Source organism: Mya arenaria, chromosome 14 (assembly GCF_026914265.1).
Source record: "Mya arenaria isolate MELC-2E11 chromosome 14, ASM2691426v1".
Lineage (NCBI taxonomy): Eukaryota > Metazoa > Mollusca > Bivalvia > Myida > Myidae > Mya > Mya arenaria.
In genome coordinates, this window is record NC_069135.1 from 18,367,829 (window position 1) to 18,391,309 (window position 23,481).

At 34.8% G+C, this 23,481-nt stretch overlaps 1 protein-coding gene and 1 long non-coding RNA gene across 4 annotated transcripts in view; both read right to left on the reverse strand.

Annotated features, from left to right (window-relative positions):
* The window catches only part of LOC128217565 (proprotein convertase subtilisin/kexin type 5-like), a 29,638-nt gene that overhangs the window by 5,762 nt on the left and 395 nt on the right, over positions 1 to 23,481 (reverse strand). The window lies entirely within an intron of this gene.
* LOC128217566 (uncharacterized) lies at positions 5,693 to 22,267 on the reverse strand. 3 transcript variants are annotated; one of them, XR_008258237.1, is made up of 7 exons: positions 21,777 to 22,267; positions 13,768 to 13,862; positions 12,890 to 13,025; positions 12,540 to 12,643; positions 11,410 to 11,487; positions 10,409 to 10,512; positions 5,693 to 9,086 (listed from the first exon to the last, which is right to left on the reverse strand). It is a non-coding gene; the product is annotated as an uncharacterized LOC128217566 (long non-coding RNA). The 3 variants fall into 3 exon arrangements; XR_008258239.1 differs by lacking the exon at positions 13,768 to 13,862; XR_008258238.1 differs by lacking the exons at positions 13,768 to 13,862; positions 21,777 to 22,267 and adding an exon at positions 21,538 to 21,722.

The window sequence follows — 23,481 nt, forward strand, 5'->3', positions numbered from 1 at the left end:
TTCTAATGGTCCTCGAACACGCACTATCATAAGAATGAAAAAAAAATGAATTCAATGATCTTCAATATGTGAGTTAATGAATGAATTAAGATTTTTGCACTTAATCAATAACATAAATTCTTAAGCAAAACAGAAATTGAATTATACATCTGAAATATATAATTATTTGAAATCACATTTATCAAATTTAATAGAGTTCGCCGTTCATCAAGAAAATATGTTGTATTGTCGATAACATATAAATGGAAAACAGGACAAACATATAGGCTGTACAGTATAAAACATGATTAAATATTTAAACATACGATAGGTCAGAATTAACGTATCATAATTGAATTATACATAATTCATCATATTGCTATAGTGCGATATATCATTTGTCCGAAAGTCATGTCCGAAACTGGTGCAACTCATAAAACGATCAAACTGTATGAAGTTAGTACTAGGAGTTTCCTCCGCTTCATCACGTTATTATTATCCTTACTTATTGTACGAAATGTCTAGAAAATGATTTCTCCATTACTCTTCTGGATAAACTCGTAGTTTTGAGAGCCAGCATTGGGTTAAACATTGATTACTACTTGAACTTGTCCGCCATTTGAATTTAGTAGGCTTGTAAGTTATCCATATAAATGAATCTTATAATTTCCAACATTTCAATGTGATGATATATTGTAGTTATATATAATTAATAATATTGTGACAAATTCATATATATATATATATATATATATATATATATATATATATATATATATATGAATTTGTCACAATATTATTAATTATATATAACTACTTAGGGCATTAAGGTGACCGTATATTTTTCACGGCATTAAGGAGACAATTTGTATATTTTTTGTTTTATACTTTATTTTGCTTTTTTGTTGATAATTTAGTATTGAAATGATCATTTATTATGAGTACAAAATTTAGGTTTCTTAAATTAATTAACAAAAAATATACGTAATTTGCGGTCTCCTTAATAATTTGTAAGTATGTTGCAGGTTTTAAGGCGACAGGTATATATGTAGAAGGGTTTATGGAGACCAGTGTATATATAATATTATTTTTGAGGCATTAAGGGGACCATCCATATTTTATGGCATTAGGGGGACAAATTATATATATTTAACTTTTGACAGTATAGGCTCCCGTAACCTTAAGAGACAACTTGGTAATAGTATTTTTTATAATTGTGTATAATAAATCCACAAACAATGACCAGTCGAAACGGGAGGACTGCAAATTTCATAGGATATTCATCAGAACTCTTTTACAGACCATCTCATTCATTAAATGCAAGTCAGATTCAGTCACTTGGTCTCTGTGCCGTTTGATAAACAAAATATATAATGACCAGGGGCGGATCCAGGAATTCTCGTTAGAAGGGGGCGTTACTTAGGGGCGTTTGCAGGAGGATTGAGGGTTACTCAATCAAGTAATTTTTAACAATTTGTAGTCGGAAATGATGCATTATGTGTATATTTTATTATTTTCTTCTCATATATTGACACAAAAAGTAAACTTGGATGATTTTAGAGGGAGCGCACGCCAACTGCACCCCTTCTCAATCCGCTAGTGAATGGTGACTTAATATTTGATATATTATGGTTAAATAGAACTTTCAGTTGAATTATATAGAAACTGTAAATGCTAAATACAAGTTCTGTGCTTGTAAAAACAATAAAAGTTTCGTCTGCACACGAATGTGTCTGTTAACGCTTGAACAGTTATATAGCTCATGATTAAAGAACATTGTTCATTGGGTTCATTGTGACCCATGGAAGTTTTTTTTATTAAATTCCAACTTCCCCTTAAATTTTACTTGCCTAAAAGTTTAACCTAAGTCAATCAGGGGCCATAACTTGTATTAAGGATATGGAGTTATGTAACCTCATTGGCTTATGGTCCTGAACAATTGTGTGAAGTATTAAGTCAATTTAATGAAGGGTATAGAACGCCTTAACCAATAGGCTACGGAGACGGTTTTAATGCATGTACTCAATTGCAGATTCAGGGGGCGGGTTGGGGGTGGGGGGAATCGGTCCCAGCGCGCGCGCCGTCCCCCACCCCTTTGAATCGTCCGTTTATAATATGTTCTCAGTCAATATCGGGAAAAATACAATATTAAGATAAAAATGCACTATTTCGGACTATAAATTGGGGGAGTCTAACCCCCACCCCGGTCCAACATTTCAAGCCATTCAATTTCTGTTCTGAGGGAGGGACGGATGTGGAAAGATTAGGCCCATGAGTTTCACGTACCCCTTCTTAAGTCAATTCCAGAATCTGCCACTGATATCTGTAATCAGAGTTGTTGTTTCATAATGTTATTGTTCCTTTAAACAGTTTAAACCTTTTATGTCATCAACATAAACAGTATGCATGTTCAGTAAAAAAATACTCTGTATACAACGTTCTCGTACTCCAGAGCGATGATGCTATGCATTATATTTATCACCATCTGACTGACTGAGTAACTGCCAAAACTTTTCCGTTAAAGAGACTCTCTCATGTTTTGGCACCAAACATATTTTTTCTCGTAATGCATCTGAAAACACTTATATGTATATTTATTTTACTCCTTGGTACTGAAATTGCAGAAATAATAGTAACCAGGTTGATTTTCTTACTTCAATTGCATTTTAAAAAAACGATTGAAGTATTAAAAATTAATCTTGTTCAAGTTGGGAGCAAGCACATAGGGGTGCAGATAACACATAGAATAAAAAACGGATCGCTTATCCACTCGCCCACAGGGACTCATACTAAGGTGTTGAATATTTTAACCTTAATGGAAGTTATTGGTTTATCACGTGATTATGTCAATCAACTGATTGTGCAACAGCCTTTTGTTGAATCGGGTTAGTAACGCATTTCCAAATATTGGACTTCAAAGACTATATGTTAGCACATATCAACATTTATTGAAGGGTTTCAGCCATCAATAGCTTAGCTTTAACACTTCGTTTGATACGCCATACTTTATTTCGTAATAACAATCTATAAAATCCAAGTAAAAGATGCATTTTTAAAACCCTTAACGCTTCATAATCATATCCTCTTTAGCGGCTGAGGAAGCCGGTCCAAACCATTCACATACTTTCCGAGTTTCTTAATACGAGGGTATAGCCAGAAGTTCGTGGAATTCCTTAATACAATCAACACATTTTAATATTTTTCAACGCTCGCTATAAAATCTATTTCAGCTGTAAATGACATAGAAAACTTCAAACTGATACATAAAATATAAAGGAAACTACAGCTTTTTCATTAACATGAGATCAGTATAGCCCGCGCAGTTCAAACGTCAGAATCTGACGTCAACGTCATAACTTATCAAAGTAAGAGCCGTTCGCCGCAATACAACGTCGAAGTCTCGCTACCCACTGCCGCTAAATGTCACTGAACCACTCTGACTTGTAAAAATACAGGCGTGTCTGAGCTTCACTCTGTAGTGCCTGAAAGTCATTGAAGCGTTTACCTTTAGTTCACATTTAAGTTTCGGAAATAAGGCAAAATCGCATGGTGGTAGGTCTGGCGAATAAAGGGGGTGGGGAAGGATCTCCGCTTCAAGCTGGATTGTCGCGGTAGTCGGTGCCTCCTCCGATCTATGTGCTGATGCATTTTCCTGGTGAAGAATCCACCCATCATGCAACGCCAGTGGTCTCTTAAATGCCATCGCCCTCTACAAGTCACGCCTCAAAACCTTAAATGGAGAAAATAACTGAGGCTTATAACATTTGTCGCGTTTTGCGTACTCCATCAAATATAATTAAAACTAACACTTATTCAATCCCATATTTTTAATCATAAACTTTTTAAAACATTGTTTTATGCAGATTTTATCAAGTCCTAAATATTGATAAAAATGAATTTTGTTATATATCACTTTACCTTTTAGTAGGAAGCACCCGTCACAGATTGGCTCTGCGGAACTGCATGGAGTAGGATAACACCGTGCACATCAAAGAAGAAAATGAACATATACTTTCCTATCGAGCAGGATGGTCGTGCCTTCTTCGGAGGCGGGGAACTGGTAGTCTTCCATTGACTGCTTTGCTGTTTTGTCTCAGGGTCGAATTAAAACAGTCAGGTTTCATCGCAAGTGACTATCTTCTCAAGAAAACGGTTTCCTTCCTTTTAGTACCGAGCTAAGGATCGGCGTGATTCCCGTACTCTTTTGCTCATCTCATCTTCTGTCAGCAGCCGTGGAACCCAACGCGCACTCACTCGACTCATTTTCAAACTGTCTTTCATTATCCTCCGTACCGACCCATAACTCATGTCCAACATCTTGCATATTTCATAAAGAGTGACTCGACGATCAGCGTCAACGATGTTTTTTACGGCCTCGACGTCACACACTGTAGTTTGTGAAACCGGTCGCCCAGACCTCACGTCGTCACAAATGCTTTCCCGCCCCTCACTGAACCGCTTGTGCCACTTGTAAACTAGCATTCGCTTCACTTGAGTTTCACTCGATGCTTCATTCATCAGTTAAGTGTTTGCGATGGAGTTTTCCCTAGGTTTACACATAACTGTATCACTGCCCGTTTTATCAATCTGTCTTCTGGCGTCATTTTAAACAAAATTTAACTATTCCGTTCAAGCTAAAATGTTTCCTTTGAAATAAACAAACAAACGCACTGACTTAAAACTTCACTTCATCACACGTTATTAACGTCACGTCAAATGTGCAAACCTTCGCGCCGTTTTATTGGTTTCAATGTGAGTGGTCAACAAAACAAGATATTGTCATGGGTTATTTTAGCAACTGCGGAGGAATGCGCGACCACCTGTTTCCATAGTGATCACTACGTTGTCGTTATAACATGCTTTACGATGAATCTCGCATTCTTAATTTCAAATTACCTGATTATTATTGTATGAAAGTTTAAAAGATATGCTGCATATTGTTTTCATTTTATCAAGCTTTTCCACGAACTTCTGGCTATGCCCTTGTATATAAATCTCTTATAAATTTGCCAAATAAAATTCAACATGGGTAAACAATTATAAAAAAAATAACGTATTTTATGTATTGTAACATATTTATAAAAAATAGTCACTTGAATCAAATGAACATTTTCAATGTACTTTCTTTCTCGCGGAAAGTGGACATTTCATCTTACTCCAACAAGTGTGGGGTATGGTTGATTCTCTTCGTGACTGAAATCAACTTTTTTAAACACTTGGTGCATTTCAAATGTAGTCCATATAAACATCCCCTTCAGATTCTTTGACGATTGCATTTCCATGGGAGATCACTGCGTAGGATAAACATACAAGTGTTGTTTAGCCACACTGTGGTTTCAATTATGTCAGGGGCGTAGCTACCCCTCTATTCACGAGGATTCATAAATGTGCTGGGGGTTCGGGGCAAACTTGAAAATTTTGAAAACCATGGTGCAATCTAGTGCATTCTGGGCGTTCCGATGTGCATTATTTAGTACTGGAAAATAACCAGTTTTAGATTCATGTAGTCAAGTTCGCATACTGCAACTTTGGTTGATTTTTTTGTCAGAATCATGTGGATTCAGCCGCGTATTCACGTATAGGCGGCTACACGCCTGTATGTTGTGCATATGAATGTATAATTTGGTTTAAATGATGCATCCTTAATATAACACCTCCTTGCTGCTACACCAATAGAAACTTCATGGGATGTTAATAGTAAAAGAACTAGCACTGACGTTCCCATTTTTGTCTGGGTCATTTAAATAATAGAAAACAATTTACAAGATAAACAAATTTGTTTTGACTTCTTTAATGAATTATATAAAAAACATTGTACAAAGATATCATGACACTTTTAAACAATAAGTATGGTTGTTAATTAAACAGTATGCTAGCTTTAAAGATTTAGGCAAACCATTGGAATTTTACAGCGGTCTTAAAAGGTGTATTTAAAGCTGCAATCTCACCGATTGATCGTTTTGACTACCGGTACTCTTTTATTGTTTGTCTATAAATGGACAATTTTTTTGCATAAATGTCTAGACCCAATTTTAAGTGATATAAGAATGCTGAAAAAAGATCAGATAGCAGTTTATCATATTTATGTTAAAACAAGAGGCACATCAGTGCCTGTGCTCCACTGGCCAAAAGGTTCAAGCAAAGACCACCTAACGAACATTTTCGTCAAGTTTCATAGAAATATAATCATCAATTTTTGAGGAGAAGTTATTTAAAAAAAATTTTTTACTTTAATAGCTCTGGCTGCCATGTTGTGCAGTGGACCGAAATGATTTGGGCAATTTGAGTAAAGGAGCACCAAACAAACATTTCTGTCAAGTTTTATCGAAAAAAGGTCATCGGTTTCGACGACAAGTCGTATAAAGTTTTTTTTTATTTTTTAGCTCTGGCAGCCATGGTGTGCAGTGGACTGGAACCATTTAACAAATTTTGGTTAATGACCACCCAAGGAACATTTCTGTCAAGTTTCATCAAAATCTGATCATCGGTTTCTGAGATGTAGTTTAACGTTTTTTTTCTATTCTTAGCTCTGGTGCCCATGTTGTGCAGCAGACCAGAACTGTTTGGGCTATTTTGGTTAAGGACTACCCAAGTAACATTTCTGTCAAGTTTCATTGCAATACGATCATCGGTTTCTGAGGAGAAGTCGTTTAAAGGTTTTTCTATTTTTACCTCTGGTGGCCATCTTGTGCAGTGGACCGAAACCATTGAAGCAAATTTGATAAAGGACCATCCAAGGAACATTTCTATTAAGTTTCATCAAAATCTGATCATCGGTTTCTGAGAAGATGTTCTTTAAAGGTTTTTCTATTTTTTGCCCTGGCAGCCATGTTGTGCAGCGGACCGGAACCATTTGAGCAATTTTGGTTAAGGACCACCCAAGGAACAATTCTGTCAAGTTTCATCAAACTCTGCCTATCCGTTTCAGAGGAGATGTCGTTTAAAGATTTTGCTATTTTTAGCTGTGGCGGCCATATTGTGCAATGGACCAGAACCATTTGAGCAATTTTAATAAAGGACCACCCAAGGAACATTACTGTCAAGTTTCATCAAAATCTGCCGAACCGTTTCAGAGGAGATGTCGTTTAAAGATTTTGCTATTTTTAGCTCTGGCGGCCATATTGTGCAATGGACCGGAACCATTTGAGCAATTTTGGTAAAGGACCACCAAAGGAACATTCCTGTGAAGTTTTGTCAAAATCCGCTTATCAGAGGAGATGTCGTTTAAAGTAAAAGTTTACGCACGCACGCACGCACGCACGAACTCACGACGGCCAGTGGAGCTAAAAATGATGTTTTATGGCTAAAAGCATTACGAACAATTTAATGTAAATGAAATTTTCGGCACTTTTACATTTCTGATGGGTTCTATTGTGAATTATCTAATATGACTGAATTAAAGGAATGATAACCAAATCAGCAGATTTTGAGACAATTTTGTGTCTTAACTGACAATCTGTAAGAGTGCAGCTTTAAGTGTTGATCTAAAGCTTCATATACACATTGTTATATTGTCAATAACTGTTTAAAAGGTCTCATGTACTAAATAAGATAATAATTTTCATACAATATCTAAAATTGATCAAAATAAATAAAGTACCATTATACCTATTTCTCTAAAAGGAAAAGTGCCTTTTCTCATCTGACAATACCATTCAAAGCCATCATTTCAACTATGAATTTATTTTTAACTTTCAACTTTTCTATAGCATATGCAACAAAATATACCAAAAATACAAGCCATGAACAATATGATTGTTCAACTTGCATTATCTTTGGCCTTTTGAAACGACCATTTTCCAGTGTTGTCTATTTGTAAGTTATGCCCTGAGGAATAAAGTATGACTGTATGAATCATAAAAAGCAATAAAAACACTAAAAATATGCCCCAACCCCTGTAATTTCTAATACAGTAGTAAAATCAAGAAATTAAACATTAAGAGCTGCACTCCCACAGATATACCGTTTTCACAACTTTTTTTGTTTTTGAATGAGCAATTTTTTTGCGTTATTATCTGCAAACCAATGATAAAAGATTGCTGACAAAAGATCAGATCACAGATTTCATATTTCCGTTCAAAAATTAATGTTACTAACGGTTTAAGAAAAGTGCATAAAACATCAATGTTTTAACTTAAATAGAAAAATCTGCCATTTAATTTTTCGCAAAAATTGGATGGTTCCAATCCAAGACATAAAATGAGAAAAGTTGTCAAAACGTCCAAAATGTGAGTCCAAAATGTGAGAGTGCAGCTTTAACGTTTGAAAGAAACTCTGTTTGCCTCGTGCCCCTGAACAGGGTTTAATTATATTATATGCCCAGTGGGTTTGTCCCTGTATATTTGATTGTGTGATTGCAGTAATGGATAATGGTCTAATTATCTTCTGACAATTTTTCACCAATTTTAAAGAACCAGAAAACACATATTAAGCTCATATAACGCTGTACAATTTAATCTCATTCATTAGGATGAGAAAAATTCCCTAAAAATATTAATTGTGGAAACATATCTCATTTAAATACATACAGGAAATGGCGACATCATTTACCCATTAGTATGAAAAATGCAGTTTCCTGATATTTGAATAGCGGTTCTTTATTTAAGCATCTCAATTCATTCAACATACACATAGTATGTATCAAGTTTCAAAGGAAACCAAATCATCGTAACGATGGTTTTCAAAGCAAATATTCACACTCTTGACAAACTTCTTTTCCTAGTTTCAACTTTTGAGACTTTTTGATGAGCCTGCACCTTCCCCCTCTTATGCTGTGGCTTCAAGCAATAAAGCTACCAGCTCAAGTTGCACAACTGGTGAACAAGACTGCTGATAGTCGACAAACTGCACACCTGATGCCATGATAAATCATGTCCATCGACTTCCAGAATGAAGAAATGACGCAGCACAGAATTGATTTCAATTGGACCTCTCTGTACTTTCATCCCCTTGTTGTAGTCAAAGACTATATCTAAGTGTGCAGTGCGGGATCTTGAGAAGCTTTCTGCTCCTCTGATGAAGTAAGTTTGGCAGAGTGTGAAACTCCTGTCTACTCATATGCCTGGACACATGTGATCTATGTCTTCTTGTGTGTGCCCAACCATCACCTGAAATTGTTTTAGAGGAAGTTAGTGCTTGATTACAAGTCAATGTGACAAAACAAGGTCTTTCATTTATGCCACCAAGAACTAGTATTCCAAGTTTCATAACTCGTATGTTAACTCAAAGCAATTGAGCAGAAACTGTTTGGTAATTAATTTTAAGTCACTGCTTCCACTTATACTATCAGTAATATTGAACGTGAACCGACTGACCAAAATGCTATTCTAAATAATTTTTATGTGCAGAAACCTTAATCCTATTGACACAAAAGTAATCCAATAGTATGTCTTCACAAACCATTCTACAACAATATTTTGTCAATTTAACTCAAAGATTGATTATTGTTTTTTTGTCAGACAAACACAGAGATGGCCCTATATCGCTCACCTGATTTGAGAAAGGATTCTAACTTAGTTATTGTTTGGACACTAACTGGACACTTTTGGTCTGACTTTATAATGCTGCTGGTGAAAATATTAAAAGTCCGTAAATAATGGGCTTACAAAAACATGAAATAAAATGTATTTGTTTAAAAATTACAAAGGGCCATAACTCTTACAATATTTAAGTTTGTATTGAGCAGAATAAAAGGCTTTGCCTAAAATACAAACTTAAAACTATATTTACAAGTAAAACAAAACAAGAGCACTGCGAAACGGAGCATTATACGCCCGAAGAAGATTCGGCTCGAGGTCCTTTTAATGTAGTGATGATTTGTATAAAGTTATTTGAAAATCGCTTTATTAGTTACCAAGTTATGGCCCGGACACGGAATTGCTAACGGACGAGTAACAAAGATGTGGCCCGGACACAGAATTGCTAACGCCCCCCCCCATGGTGATTCTAGTCTTTCAGGTATGGACCTGGAAATTGCGCGCGACACATCCTTTTAATGTAGTGATGATTTGTATAAAGTTATTTGAAAATTGCTTTATTAGTTACCAAGTTATGGCCCGGACACGGAATTGCTAACGGACGGACAGACGGACGGACAGACAGACAGACGGACAGACGATGGAGGCCATAACATAATACGACCCTTCGGGCGTATAAAAATCTACAAATATGTTTTTTGTATCTGGTTTTTGAGAGAGAATGATCGGAAGAAAACATCACACATTTACAATCACATTAAAAAATAATTTAGTTTTTTTTTTAAATTACATTCTATTTCAAAAACACTGCAAAAGTCAAGACACTTACGTTTCAATTTCTTGATTTCAATTTCTTGATTTAATACATTGATGATTATCAATTCTTATGAAGCGAGATGGATCTTACACTCTGACCAGTGCAACGTGCATGTTCTTAGTTGCTCAGTTATTACCTTTCTTAAAATTCTCCTCCTGATCTGAGCCACGCCAAAATGATGGGAGATTTTGTTGTATTTTCCATCGGAATGTATAGCACCTCTGTGTTTCTGTTTGTCTCCTGAAATAGTAAAAGTTTATTAATAATAATCACAATAATAATAATCAGTGACTTTTACTGAAATTATTTTCACCGATTGTGCCTTGCACATTGGGGAACAAAGTTGACTTCTGAGGAGAAGATTTTTCCATATAGACATATAACAAAAAGTAGCTCCGCACCCTGGAGCAATGATTTTTATGAATCAATATCCGGTGAAGAAAATTCATACAGGGTATTGAAACATTTTTTTGCTTCAAATGAAGACTTTTAAAAAAGATAACTTAACTAGCTCTTCATCATATTAAATAAAAATTAGCAGTCTATGCCGCACACGGAGCCCCGCATTTGATCTTTTACCATAGTTTGATTGAGAGTTAAGTTTCACATCGACAAGTCTTTACAGGTCTATTAAAGCTGCACTCTCACAGATTGAACGTTTTGAAAAAGGTTATAATTTTTATCTTGGAATGAACCAATGTATGCAAAATGCATGGAAACCTGTGATATAAGACGGCTGACAAAAAATGTCTTTGAATTCCCGTCAAACATGTCCGAACCAAATTCAAACTTTGGATAATCACTGTCATTCACGATGAAATTCAGCACTTCTTGCCCAGTATATATACGTTTACTTTTAGCGGAAGGCAAATTAAAACAAACACATTTGTCCGAAAATTAATCAAGCTTTAAATGGTAGTAGAATTGTCATTTGTTCATGTAATTTTCAAGAATCATGAAAGGAAATAAATGTTCTCATGTTGCCAATTTAGTCTCGATCATCTAGACGCTTGTATCCAGATCTATATCGTTCATTGACTCTAATTAGAGCGGCTTCATGATTGAGACTAGCCGGTTCTTTGATAATTGTTACGATCGAACAGTGGTTGAAAATGTAAAGTGAGACCAGTTTTTTACCTGTTATTGAACAAACTGTTATGTTGGCAGGACTGTCCTCCTCAGCAATGCAAAGAACAGCAATGACTGGCTGGCACTCTGTAAAATGGCGATTAAAACATTATGTCCAATTAAAACTGTCCCATTCTAAACAATCCATCAGCAATATATATAAATGAGCTGCGCCATGTGGAAATGTGTCTTGGGAAGTTGACATCATTCCATGTAATGATGTCATAAAGATGAGCAGAAGACATTACTTACTATGCAGTAAAAGTTCTTACTTTAACAGTAAAGATATCTTTTTTTGAGGAAATTAATCAAAGTGAGCTCTTTTATGTCATGTTTCTACAGTACCGTAGGTCTTGTACACATCTATGTTACATATATAAATAATAAACAGGAATAAAATGAGGAGTTGTGTACACACTAATTCCTCCTTATGTACTGTGTAACTTCAAGAAAAACAATTCATAATTCTAGTAAAAACAATCCATAATTCTAGTAAATCTCTAGAATTCCCTTACTTTTCTCCCTGTACAAAAATGAATGAGGAGTTGCAAACAAGCAGGGCCATAAAACTTTTGCCATTTAAACTGTACCACAACAGCAATTTAAAGACAGTGATACTCATTGATGGAATAGGCACTTAGACAGCTACATTTTCTGAGAAATGGAGATCAGACTAAATTCTCCAGAGATAATTTATAGCTTTATTTGAAATAAAGAACATGTTACAGTGTTTATGTTAAACTTGTTACTTATCCCTGATAACACAATCATTACCTTCAAAATGGTGATAAAATAAAAACAAATATACCTTATTAAACACTGTTTACTATCACATCTGTACCCCCCCCCCCCCCTCCCCCCTTCTTACATACCCCTTATTACATATAAGCGGCTCTTACCAAAGTAAAGAATGAAAGGTCCACAAGGCCAATTATAAACCATGAACCATGAGAATCCTGTTTACTAATTTGATTTTAAATCACCCAAAAGGCTTTCTACACATAATGGTTCCTTAATTTAAATCTAGCCTCCAAAGTTGTGATTTCATTGAAAGACTTGAGATACCTTATTTAAAAAAAGCTTAAACGCAGAAGTCTGGACGGGTATACGAGCCTGGAAATAAATACACAAAAGCTCACCATGCTGCTAAGGATTCTTATATAATTCCCGGCCCAAGTTCAGCTGGAGATGTTGATTCCACACGGCTGGATAACCGGCCCAGTGCACCCAAGCTTGGCAGTATCTGCAAGAGGAGGGTGTATATCTGGGAAAACGCATTTATAATCAATTTGCGAAAGTTCTTATCCGCCATAAGTAGTGAACATGTATGTGGCTTATAGATTATCTGAAATGAAGTTTAATAAAGGAGACAAGGTTCGGTCTGGGATCTAAACCTGGATTTTGATGCTGAAATTGTAAGTTTTGTTCAAATGAAGTATAAACTTAAAGTGAGTACATAGATATCTTTAAGCCCAGATTTATCACTTACCTGAAGTTTGTAGGGCTACAATTTGCTGTAAACTGCAGGAACTGTCCCCATGAGCCTTTTGTCTGTTAGGGGAATGGTGGCTTAGGTAATTGGTGGTACCACTCTGCATTTCTTATCCACACACAACACAGTGTATCTGAAAATGACAGAGAATGGCCATGCACTTATGAAAGCTATGCTAGAAATACGCCGTTCAGATGACATTTCCACACAGAAATTGTGAGGCCACCAATACAGCAGTACTGACATCAATGACGAAAACATATATATCTGTCATGGAGCTGTGCTGGTTCTGTGGCGTCAAAACCACTGCAACTTGGCAATTCACTAGAAACATCTTTTCAGAAAAAAGAAACAACCAATACTGGGTAGCCTTTGTCACCCAGTGAACACCCAGAGCATCTTGTTACTTTGAGCATCTATTTACTTAGAAGTACAATGTAGCGTCATTAAGATCTCAAATTAACAAAAAAGTGTATCCGAAAGCTTTAAATACTGAACGAAGTGTAACTTTGAGGCGGGCTGCGAGCAAATACTTTCAAGGGCAGAAATCTCCCAGAAGTTTGAAAAAGATTATGCAAAGCTCTAGCTTGATGATTTTGGCCCAATTTCAAATTGTTACTCAGTAACACGACGGCGTAAATTTAATCAAACATCAATATAGTTACACAGGAAAATAAGAAATAGCTTTAAACTCTCTCACATTCATGAAAGAGTGTCTGGTGACGGTTAAACATTCAGCCTGGTGGCTGGGGTAACATATCTAAATCCCTAAATGGATGATCTGATCCCAGCCAACAGATCAGCGAAACACGAATCGTATTGCGTGTCCAGGGGGGGGGGGGGGGGGGTCCCAAGGATATCTTGACGCAACTTACCATAGCCGCCTTGCGTTTTTGTTCACAAAGCCGGCACACACAGTTCATTCTCAGTTTGCATGTTGTGTACTGAAAAGTTCCAGCTTTCCATGACACTCGCAATAAACCTATCCATGAATTAAAACAAATTAACAAATACCTACCAGGTAATTATGGAAATATAAATGTCATTTTTTACTTAAATTATTGATAAATACAACTTATATTGCAGTCAAACTGGATAAAATATCAGGAAAATGTGTCCTGTTCCAAAAAGTGTGTTTTGAAGTTGCAGACAATAGACCAAAGACCAAGAATTTAAGTGTTCAGACAGGGGCAGGCAAATCTAAAAAAATATCAAAATTTTAAAACTTAAATAAAACTAAAATTATACAAACCTTATATAAATCATGTGTTAACTTGAAAATACATACAAGAATACAATGTACACATAATAAAATGCTACCTCAGAGAATCATTTTTTTCAAGAACTACTTAAAGGGGTACTGCAACCCGCAAGTCTTTCGTTGTGAGCCGACACCTTTAAACCTCTTTCCCGCACATTAATTAAACACGTCTTATGTTTTGTCAGTGCCGGTTTTGATGACCAGTATAAATCCAAAAGCAGTTTTTCTGCCAAAATTTACCCAAATGATTTGAATGAATGCTTAACAAGAAAGTGCAGTGTACACAATCAAATAAAGTATTTAGTGTTCCAGCAATAATGAGCAATCTGAAATCTGACCCCTTACATTCCTTAAATATTCACAAAGTGTTAAGTTCATGTGTTTGTTATCTTTTTATGATTCAAATGGTAAAAAAATGGTGCAAATGTGAGAAGCCCTGAAGAGGAAAACTGATATTTTAATAGAAATAGTGATGAAATCACTGACATTATGTTTACTTAGCAACTAAAGCAACAGACCAACCAGACCTACCAGTATGCTAATCTATATTTAACTGCTAAATTTTAAAAACCCAAAACATACAGATAAGATCTGTGGCGCAGTTGTTTACATTGTGTGATTTAAATGCATATATTTTTGTTGGTGATTAGTTTAAATCCAACTGAAGCAATCTCTTATCAATATAAACCTTAGTTCATCCAACAAATTAAATATTTGAATGTTAGAGGATTTGTTTTCAGAAGATCAGCAATAATGTTTTTTCTTTAATTGTCTCAATGAAAAATGTAATGTTCAAGTTTATAGGCGCTGTTTTATCTGAGAATTTCCCTGGGTGTGAACCGCTTACTGTGTCCAAGTTATCCAAGCTGGATCTAAGACATTACTACAATATGGGCAATTTGCTCTGCCATTTTTATAGATAATACCCGGTAGTGTATTCCAAAGGTATTCTTTTGGTACATTGAACTCACAACAATATTTGAACTCCTGACGTCCTGCACCGCTGTCAGATTATCTAATCCAACCACTATGCCATTGCATGCTCTTTACTGAACGAAAGATAAATGAATACTCACAATTTTGAACAGTATTTTTTTGGTCACAGATAGCAACCTTTTAATCCCACTTAATCCTGTCTTCCCTATTTGGCAAACGGAGAATTTTTAGAAAATTTGTTATCTGATGATCCTGTAAATTTTGTGTGGATTGACTAAATACTGTTCGAATTTAGCAAATCAAAACTAACATTTTGGGTTTATTCAGTGTAGACCCTAAAATATCAATTTTGATTTATAAGTATGTAGGTTTGTTTAAAAGCTCAGTACAGTTTACTTTACTTGTTAAGTTATCCAATTTCTGTAAAAAAATATTACTAAACTTGACTATAAAATACTGTAGGGGGGCATGTCGTAAAGTTAAGAAAAAATCCAAATAATGCAACAGTCAATTGCAGCATGGGCCCCAAGGTCCTGCTAATAGCGGGGACTTTGACTTTCGGTCCAGCCAATCCCAGGTAAAATTCCCGCTCTGCACAGACAAACAGCTGGTTAAAGCCCTGTCAAATGAATTATGATCATTTCGTTACCGCTCATTGTTGGTCATTTCGTAACCATTGTGTTAGTCAATTCGTAACCGTTAAGAAATCGAATGGTCATATCTTAACCGTTGACTCCTATAATTATGAGGAATTAATTTAATACCATTTGAATTTACAAAATAAGTTTACTGTAAGTATCAAACATAAAAATAACAACATAAACAAAGTTAAATCTAGTAGTTGTATTCCTTCTTTATTCCTAATAGTGTAGTGCGATTTGCCAATAAACTCTGAAACTATGACAAATAGAAACATTCACACTAGCTATTTTTTTATGTTGCGAAGGAAATATTATAAGCAGGCTGAATATTAAATGTAATAATTTTTTAATTCATAGATGTTCTACCATTGAGAGGAATTGTGACCTTAAGCCAATATTTTTTAAATATATAGACCATATTACTTTAGAATTTCTTTTTTATTAAATTGCATAGAAGTATTGTAAAATGTAGTGAGTTTGCCGAATGAGATTATGCGCTTTTTATATGCTTATTGTATTAAAAATGTGCCGATATGTTTAATTTTGTATCTTGTTATTGGAAATTAATACCATAAGGCCAAATAAAAAATAGGTGTGTTTCAGGTAACACTGCTAAAAAAAATAGGGTAGGTAGGTCAGAATTTTTTTTTTATTTTTTTTATTTTTTTTTTTTGATATATTGATTTCAGTAACTGTTGACTCAGAAAGTAACAAAAATAAAAGTCATCAATTTTCAGGTTTATCAGTAGTTTTTAAACATGTTACATGCTTCAAAGGAAACATTCTTTATTTGTCTGGTTAAATACTTTTGACAATGATGGTTGGATTTCAACTAAGTTATGGTACACCACTCTGCTATTATTTGAGACTTTCCAGGAACGGTTTTACTTTTCTTTATGCACCCGTTTGCTTTCAATCACCCTCTGTTGAATACTAACCTCCCTGAAACATAATTACATGAAGAGTGGGACGGCAAATTTACCATACAAGCCATTAGCCAAGGAAACCTCAATGCTGTCAAGAGGACCTGGGGGTTCAGGTTTAAAGAACTTGAGTAACATGCAGGTTTTATTGCCAAAATTGCACACTTAAGTCTGACATATCAATCCGAAAGTCAGTATCTGACACATTTGTATCTGACAAGAAAATATAGTTCAAGAATTGAAACATACCTGCCACACAAGCACAAACGTAATTCACCTTAAGAGTTCGGACATTCTATAAATTCGGACATCCATTATTATTTTCAAAAATAATTTATTTTAGGTACCTAATTTTCGGACACCCAAAGGACATCGACTGAACTTTTACAGTTACTAAGTCTCACAGACAAAAATTATTGATCTTTATCGTTACAATGCCTGGCTAGATTACCTAACCGTATACATCACTGTGATAAGTTAGTTGGTTACTACCCATCCTAAACGATTTATTGCCTGGTGAAAAGGATGTGTGATATATTCAATGGAGGATTAAAGAAACAACAAGGGCAATGCAGAGATTAAGAAAACACAGACATGACATGTTTGTAAAACGATCCGCCAATTAACTTTGAAACTTGTATCACACTTTTAATATAGACTTTATGAAGCAATAATCGTACAGTAATACTCATTGAAACATCAATCATGCCAAGAAATACCAGCCAATTTTTCCACTTTTCATTTCTACACAAGAGCCAATTTCAGCTACACATTAACCCCTAATTGACCGAGAATCTGACCATGTGTTTAATCATGTTTTCATATCTAGGGAGTTGCTGTAGTTTGGGTCAAGATTTGGAAGAATGTATTTAATTTTGCTCAGAAAGACGTGAAGAAGTATCAAGTGTTAACTACAATTCATTAAAATTACAGAGTACTTAATTTAGTAAAACTTATTATTTACTTATTCTTAAACAAAAATATGATGTTTTTAATGAGTAACATTATCGTTTTAGACATACATGTGTATGACAGATGTTAATGAAAATGGTATGCTTAACCAACCGTTTTATTTGGAATGAAAATGTAACCTATATTACATTATATATGAATCTGGCCGTCTCGTAGGTCAAATTATATTTAAGGGTATGCTTTACTAAGCGTATGGATATTGATTTTAAAATGTCAGATTTATTGGGTTCACATTTTTTAACAAAAACACACACTCTTATTGTTCATTTTTAAAGCTTTGTTGTTTTTATTTCACTGTAAAAAATATTGAGTTCGTAAGTATACGTATACACCATGGAAAATGGGAAATACAAACGAAACTTGAAAAAATATATCACATTGGCGAAACTGAATCTTCGAATGTTAAATTTACTTCAATTTTGTTCATATTATCATGAACACATGAGGCGGTTAAAATGCATTTTCGTATAACTGATTGGGATTTGTTTTTGCAATGTTTCAATCTAAAAAATTGCTTAGTTTTGTGTTCATCTGGCATTGTCTTCATACCGTGACCTGTGAAAGAACATGTTTTGACCGACATAAACTCACAACAATGGTCGCTGTCCTTGAGTGACTCCTTTTCTGTAAAATATTGACCCACCCCCACCCCAAATAATAACATGACTCAGAACGTTACTGTAAATAGGTATTTAACCCCACCGAACAGAACCGACTATGTTGGTCATTTAATATGTGTGCTCTTAAGTCTTAGTAATACAGGTGGTAATGCTGCAGCTATTGTTGTTGATACTGCCACTACTGCTTCTGCTATTGCCAATGTCAACACCACCGCCACAACACCACCGTCAGCACCACCACCACAACCACCACCACCACCACCACCACCACCACCGATGATGATGATGATGATGATGATGATAATGATGATGATAATGATGATGATGATACCCCTAAACTACTGCCGCTCCTGCTGAATTGTTGTTGTTGTTGTTGCCACTTCTACAACAACAGCTACTACTATTCCTTCTACTAACTATCATATAACTTCTACTGATGCTGCTAATCTTGCGTTAATCAGTTATATGTTGCTGTGAATGAAGGAACTAAGCTTTTTGTATCAATGCGAAGACCCTTCATTTATCTATTTATAATGAGCGCAAAGTACAATGAACCCTTAAAGGGACTGTACACCAGATTCGCACCAAAAAAGTTTTCTTCTGTAACGAATCTCAGGACAATTATCTAATGGACTGTGTTACGCTTTATCATAATTGTAAAAAAAAGTACCAAAATGTAAAAAAAAAACTGTGTCGGAGACCGGGTTCTTCAGTTAGTAAGTTTCAATGCATTGTACACATTGATGCCAAGTTTATGTCAGTTTTCGAAAATTTTCTCTTTTTTTCCGCTATTTTATCATACGGAGTATAGCCCCTTTAAGCAGATTTTCGACATCCACAGATAAACAACTCCCCGGTATCATTTTATTAAATATACATGAGTTATAACATTTTGAGCCGGAAGTTGATAAGTTTGACTGAAAGTGAAAGTTTGTGATTCTATTTGTTTCAAAAAACTTCCTCACGCCGGCCAAATCCTAAGAGCCTCTTATAGAACAATATCGTACTCAAGTTGTTAAATTAAACGACTTGATTACGGTATTGTTCTATAAGAGGCTATTAGGATTTGGCCGGCGTGAGGAAAATATTTAGCTGTCGGGGAACTAAGAAATATAGTTAGTACATTTGTACTTGATGTTTTCAATCTTTAAACATAATTAAACATAATAACAAGAGTGTGGTTTAGATAGTTAAATATTGTTATCAAGGAGATTGTTCATAAACAATATCAAAGATGTAATGCTTAGCTTAGTTAATTAATAATTATACTTTTTATAGTTAAGAAAATCATGTCAATACTTAATAATAAACTATTATTGAATTTTTATTTTTATTTTTGACAAGTGTCGTAATCAACAAAATGAGATGAAGCGTTAAATCTAAGAACCATGCACTATAGAAAGATTTTTCCGAAAAATGACCAAAATTATTGCTCCCCTGAATTTCATGCTGGTCGTAATGGCCATTAAATGAAATGAATTAGCTGTACAGCAGATAACTGATAAAAAATTCATGGAGAACCAAGTCAGTCCTTTAACCCTTAGCACAAAACCACTGAATGGAACATAATGCATATGCTGCTAAAATCCAGGTATATGCTGGCATACAGGGTTTCCTTCTTAATTGAAAATTGGATAGGATTTTCTGCATGAAAACAATAAAGTCAACACATTCAATGATACAGGTAACTATTAAATGTGATGAATTAAAGTTATAAATGCAATACTCAAGTTACAATAAAAAAACACCAGACACATTAATCCTGCATAACAATATCCATGCTCTCCATGAGATCCTCGTGGGTATAACTGAGTTATGTGACATCACACAATGGGACTGTTTGATCTGAAGCCGATAAAAGGTGTTTATTCATTTCAATGCATGTATAAAATGGTGTTGAATGGGATTTTAACCATCTTGATGAAGGAGCTACAGTGACTTATAGGCGTAATAACCATTGATAACTACGGATAAATTAATAAGTGGTAAAATGCAGACATGAAGAAAAAAGGCAGGTTTACCATACATGTAAATAAAATGTAAAAGTGGTTATTTTCTATGAATTTGTAGAGCGAAAAATTAATTATTTTAAGGTGTCGGAACTCTAAGGTGAAGTACGGTAAATACATTAAAAAAATCCAACTCTAATATTGTCAACTTTACGTACATACATTTCGTAACAAATGCTTTTCATACCCAAATCACATTTTTTTCAGGGAAAAATAGGTTAGGGTCGGCGGGAAAAAATAGGGTCGGTCGGGTAACCTGAAACAGACCTATTTTTTTATTAGGCCTAACAAATAATTTAAGGTTGTTTTTTGTCGGTTTCGGATATAAAGTATGCAGAATATGAATCAATTGAGAAAAAAACAGAACAAAATTTTGTTCGTTTTAAACAATTCAAACAAATATAGTCAATGAAATAGGTCAAGAATGATCATTTATGTAAACGTAATTTTACTCAAAAATACATCGCGATCAGTCTTTAATTATTGTTTATAAGTAAGCAAAATGTAAGAAAATAATTAACATATTTTGGTAGTATAACAAATCATTTCTACTTTAGCATGATATATATATATATATCTAATAACTATTGAGTAACATAAATTATTGGCTTGTTACTAGTGAGAATTCGAGTAATGTCTCCCAATTGGTGTCTTGGTTGCTGTGCCATATACATCCAGGTTCGAACAATACACTTAACGAGGTGCTAAGTGTACTATTTATCACCTTGTTAAATGGTGGTTATTATATGAGCAATTGATTACTTGACGGTTACGAATTGACTAACAGAATGGTTACGAAATAACCAAGATCAGCAGTTACGAAATGGTAAGGTTACGAAATGACCAGATCCCCGTCAAATGCCCCTGGGGACATCCTAGGTTAGGCCCAATCCCTGTTATCAGCGCAAAAACAATAACACCGCATTCACTCAGCACTGCCGGTCCACCTGGAAGGTAAAAACATGGCCCATTTCCCCTGCTATCCCCGGTATAAACAAGACCTGGGCGCCATTGTTACAATTGACTGGTGCATAACTGTGGCAGAATAAGGGAAATATTTTATTGTTGCATTTATTATCAAATATGAGAATTTAAGACACATGCAAAAAGCCACAATACGAATTGGTGATAGTGTTCGTTCTGTTCTGCTATTCAAAAGTGGTGAGAATGACTAATGACATGACATTGACAAACAAAATGTAAGGCATTTGTATCCTTTCGTCTTTTATTTATTAAAATCTGAGATGTTATGGGAGCAAATCACTTTTTAGATTGGAACATACCAAATAATAATAAGCGACGATGTACAGTAGTGGTAAACCAAGTTTGCTAGAAATCAATCGAGTTTCTCCAAAATACAAGCAAAAATTACACCGGATGTTGATACTAGTGATTTAGTTTCGGATGAACAAAATCCGGATAAATCATTTGCTTTTCATCCAAAGGGTGGACGATTTATACAACTGTACAAAAGTCATATAAATAAACGAAAAAACGTTGAATATGTATTTTAAACACTTACCAAGTTACCATTCTCTTTCTGTAAGAGATGAACGCCATACTGCATGATTGCACGGAGATGGTACCACGGAGATACCCGAAAATTTCCGTTATATTCCGGAAAGTTAAATTTCTGTATACTTGAAAATTTGGATGCTGATGGTACACGAAATATCGAATTTCCTCATTTCTGTTTTTTATGGAATGAAACTTCGGGATAATATACAATAAGCTTTAAATAAAGTAAAACAAATAAAAAATGCTTAGTATATAGCTATTTTTGACCAAAATTATGATTTTTTCCCTGGTCGCCTTAATAGCTATTTTTATGGATACACAAATATACTAACACAAAAGTTTAAGAATATTTTTTTTAATATTAAAAGAGAATAATATTTAAAACAATGAAATGATCTCGTAAATAAACATTCAAGCTTATCAACTTACTGTCAATGGACATTTTTATTGACATTTGATACATCAAATCTGGACTGAAAATATTAAGGAGACCAATTTTTGTCGCCTTAATCCAGCGGTCCCCATAATGCCTAGATTAATATATATATGGTCACCTTAATATCTGTAGTAGATATATATATATATATATATATATATATATATATATATATATATATATATATATATATATATATATATATGTCGTTTGTTATTTAAGGTATCACCTTGAGCAGATCTTGAATGCTGGGAAGCACTATTTCACTTTGGTTCTTGCGAAATGCTGGTGTAATGCTGGACTCATTTATCTTTTATGCATCACTGATTTACTACAAAGTAGTTAATGCTGCAGAAAAGAGTTGAAGAATATATGTTTATTTTTTTAATTCACGTCTATATACACTTGTTATGTGGATACTATATTAGTTAGGTTTTACATAAACTATGAGCCACACAACTCAGCCAGCGCTGTTGGTGAAAATATCCAATACTGATGGGTTGCCTGTAACTTCAGCACCAGCAACCCCTATTTAAGGTGCTGTATTTTTGCAATGGAGATGTGGCGGGTCCGTGGTCTAGTTATTACAAACTTGACTGTCTTTCCAGTGGTCGCAGGTTCGTTTCTCCCGCCGCACCACTAAAAACAATATTAATTGTCCTCTGGTAGGGTCGTTAAATGGGGTTCCCGTGTTACAGTGCTATACACTGGTGCACGTCAAAGAACCAGAGTTGCTATAATCAGGGTTTCATCCTGTCTGTACTCTATGCTCCAAAACCCTAAAACGACTGACAATCTGGACGTAGCACTCGTTGAATGGACAAGGCCCGAATGCGAGTATAAATAAGCTTACACAATACCACCAATGGTGTCAGTCGTCAGTTAGTCAATCTTCAAGGTGACGCTTTAGTCCGACTAAACTAGTCACGAAAAGGAAATATGCTGGTAATTTCTACATTATATAACATCCTAGCTACGTTACCTTAATTAACTACACGTATACCTACAAAAATACTACTAGCATACTAAAATAACTATTGTGGAATACCAACTTATACATGTACGAGTACATAGTTCATATCCCAGATACATAAGCTGCCTAATGGTTCCATTGCTGAATCTTGTATTAAGTTTGTTAATGGCTTGCAAACGTGAATAAATAAATATAATCCTTACAAACTTTACAATTTTAAATTAAATGAAAATTGAACCGCCCGGCTTACAATATAAAGAAGATTTTGTAAACGCAAAACTATATATACATATTGTTTTA